This window comes from Equus quagga, unplaced genomic scaffold (genome assembly GCF_021613505.1).
Source record: "Equus quagga isolate Etosha38 unplaced genomic scaffold, UCLA_HA_Equagga_1.0 97183_RagTag, whole genome shotgun sequence".
In the NCBI taxonomy this organism is placed as follows: domain Eukaryota; kingdom Metazoa; phylum Chordata; class Mammalia; order Perissodactyla; family Equidae; genus Equus; species Equus quagga.
This window is the reverse complement of record NW_025804224.1, coordinates 1-3,396: the sequence shown is the minus strand read 5'-3', so window position 1 is coordinate 3,396 and position 3,396 is coordinate 1. Positions and strand designations below refer to the sequence as shown.

Genomic DNA, 3,396 nt, shown 5'->3' with positions numbered 1-3,396 from the left:
GACCAGCCACTATAGAAATGATGCCTATTAGAGGTAGGGTAGAGGGAATGAGTTTTCTGGCATGATTCCAAGGTCTTGGTTTGGTGACTGAGGATGACAGTACCACTGCTGGCTCAAGGGAGCCAGGAGGAAGAGCAAGGGGAGATAATGAAAGCAGCTCAGTAAATGTTGTGTTTGAGATGTCAGGAGGACATTCAGACAGACACATCAGGCAGATAGACACCCAGGCCTGGGCTTGAGAGAGAGTTGGGTTACCCACAGAAGGGAGGCCTCAGGCAAATAGTGAAGGTTGTTCAGGGAGCAGTCAGAGAGAGGGAGAGGAGCTCTGAGGAGACCTAAGATGCAGTGGGAAGCAGTGTGGAAGGCAGAACCTGATGTGTAGAGCTGGATTTGCCCATGACAATCCAGTACAAGAGATGTCATATTATTAATTTTTCTAGACAAATTTAATTCTGGCCCAGGATCCCATTTGAGAGATTGTCAAGAAGCCCTCACCCAGTCACTTTGCATGGCTCCACGTTCCTCTGCTGGAGGAGCAGCACTCTCGAGGTTTACACAGTTTTGCAAACTTCTTTAGTTTCACAATATTGGTGCTAAGCACCTTAGCTGAGAAAGGAAAAATGTGTCAGCAGCCTTCTTTCTTCTTTTTTTTCCTGCCCATCTCCGTTGTTGCCCATCTTCTTCTGCAGGTATGAGAGGTGGATTTAGAGGGATGCAAATAAAACTTAAGTTCCAGAGCCTGTTCCAAAGACCTGTATTTAATTTATATGCATAATTTTGTATATTTTCCTTAAAAAGGGCCCTAAAATTGTATAATCTTCAGGGCCTCAGAAGGCACAGTTTTTTCCCAGATACTGCATAATGTACACACCAAAGCCCCAGACCTGCTGATAAGGCCATGTGGTCTAGGCCTGGCATCTTGATTGCACTGTGAATGTTACACAATTCCTCTGATGCCATTTTCATCAGAGCTATTTAGAGAGGGGTTCCCAATCTGGGGAAAGGGAGGAAACTTTTTGAGATACTACCTCCCTGAAGAACTATTGCTATTTGTTTATATTCTAAAGCATATAAGGTATATATACTGCTTAATCTATTGCCAGCTGCTGCAACAAACATCTCCCAAATTGTCAGGGGTTGAACCCAACAGTAACTGACTTCTTGCTCACGTGATCCTCAATGCAGTTGCTGCTGGCTGGCAGGCAGGTTTCACAAGTGCGACTCCTTTCATCTGACTCCCCATCCTGAGAGCACAGAGTCCTCTGCATGTAGCCAGAAAGAAGGAAGAGAAAGTGGCCACTTCCTTAAAGTTTCAGTTGTGAGAAACACTCCTCTCTTCCACTCATATTCCACTCTTGAGAAACACACCATGGACTCACCTATATGCAAGGGGGGCTGGGAAATGAATTCCCTGGCTGGACAACTGATTACCAGTGGTAACTCTATATTATGGGAGGTAAAAATATGAATTGTAGTAGACAGTTTTCTCAGCTTAAGTGGGGTAAGCTGGTAGTAAGACCACACATTCAGAGCAAATCCCACTTTCTGGTAACACTGGGAAGAGCAAATAAATGTTGCAGAAAATATCTTCTACTTTGTTTGTTTGTTTGTATGGGGCTTTCATTAGCCAAACGAGAGGCGCTCTCCAGAAATGTTACTCTCAGCTCCAGGGATGGTAATTTCTCACTAACAGTCAGAGCACTTGTAAAGGCTGCTCCAGGCTCTGAATGAAGCACATACCTTTAAACACTGTTTCTCTTTGTTTCAAAAATAGACTGTACCTCAGGCCAATTTGTGGAATTGGAGAAGTTCGACTTCAGGATATCCAGTCTCCACTTGGTACTCAGTTTCAGATGCCCAGGGCCTGCTCACTTTTTAACTCTATCCCTTATCAGACAACCTCCTGCAAGGCAAGGCCTTTACATATTTCATATTTGAATACTTGAAGTGATGGAGTTAGAGCCTGAAAGACAGGGGTAGGTGCCGAAAAAAAGGTTGAACAAAAAGAGAAAGAAAGAGAGAGAGAGAAATTATCATCATTATTGACCTTAAAAACTCATTTGCTGTACTTCTTTTCCATTGCATCTGAAGTCTTCTCTTTCTCATTGTGGAATAAAGGCTCTCTCCTTCCTTAAACAGACTCCAGGCAACAGGAAGCAGGTGGGAGTCTTCTGGTGCAGGGAGTCTCCTCACCTCCGGATTATCCTTTATCCAAATCCTGCCCTGGGGTTAATCCTGTTTTCAACACTTTCCCTTTAGGGGAGGGAGAGCAAGAGCCTTTCCTCCTCCTGTTCCTTCCCCACCTTCATGCTTACCAAGATGATTAAGCTGCTCTGATGCACAAAATAGGGAACCTCAGGCCCAGCCAAAATAGCCCCTAACCAATCAGTGTCAAGAAGTTACCATTATTATTTTTTTAAAAAAAGCAATAATGGAAATAACATTTACTCTGTACTGGGTATGTGTATTAGACAGGTTTCTACGGCAATCGTGCCTCAAAACAGACACTGAACATCTCAGGAAATTATGTCAACATTTACTTTTCTCCTTCATGGGTCTGCAGGGTGACTGGACTGCAGCTGGTCTGCGGTGGGCTCACCGGGGCTTGACTGACTAGATTGGATTCCAGGCTGGAGGTTGGGTTCTTGTCAACTTCAGAGGTTTCTTTATTCTGGGACCAGGAGCTACAAGACATGAGCTTCTCCAAGTCCTGGCAGATGGCAGAAGCGGAGGAGCCAAGTCAAACCACGCAAGCCTATTTAGAGCCTCTATTTCACTGACATTCCGCTATCCAAGCAAGTCACATGGCCAACCCCAAAGTCAATGAGGTGTGGCACTGCACAGAGTCATGGATGACAACAGAAGAAGTGGGGACAGTGAGCCTATCCATCACAGGAGAGAGCTTTCACCACAAAAGTAACGTGTGCTAAACACACACACCAGAAATACACACACAGGCACATGCACACAAGCACACAGAACATACATTATCCTACCGATAAAGGACACAATTGGAACACTTTTCTCCTAGTCTCCCACCATCCACCCAGATGCTCAAGCCAAAACCTCAAAGTCATCCTTGCTTCTATCCTCCTCTCACTCCCAGCACCTAATCCATCATCAGGTTCTATCTCCAAATAAGGCTGGAATCCACTACATTCTGCAATTCCATGGTAACCACCACAGTCCAAACCTACATCATCACCTCAGGCATAGCCAACTGCAATTGTTTCCTAACTGGTCTCCTTCTTCCACACTTGCTCCTGCCCCAGGGACCCACCACAGGATAGACACAACATGTACCCACAACACGGCAGACACAGCATGTACCCACCACACAACAGACATATCATGTACCCACCACACAACTGATAAACTGAACTTCACCATGTTGGG

At 45.1% G+C, this 3,396-nt stretch overlaps 1 long non-coding RNA gene across 1 annotated transcript; it reads right to left on the bottom strand.

Moving 5' to 3' along the window:
* Window positions 1-508: 508 nt before the first annotated feature.
* Window positions 509-1,880, bottom strand: LOC124234621 (uncharacterized). The gene is made up of 3 exons (XR_006887361.1): window positions 1,782-1,880; window positions 1,170-1,262; window positions 509-683 (listed from the first exon to the last, which is right to left on the bottom strand). It is a non-coding gene; the product is annotated as an uncharacterized LOC124234621 (long non-coding RNA).
* Window positions 1,881-3,396: the final 1,516 nt, after the last annotated feature.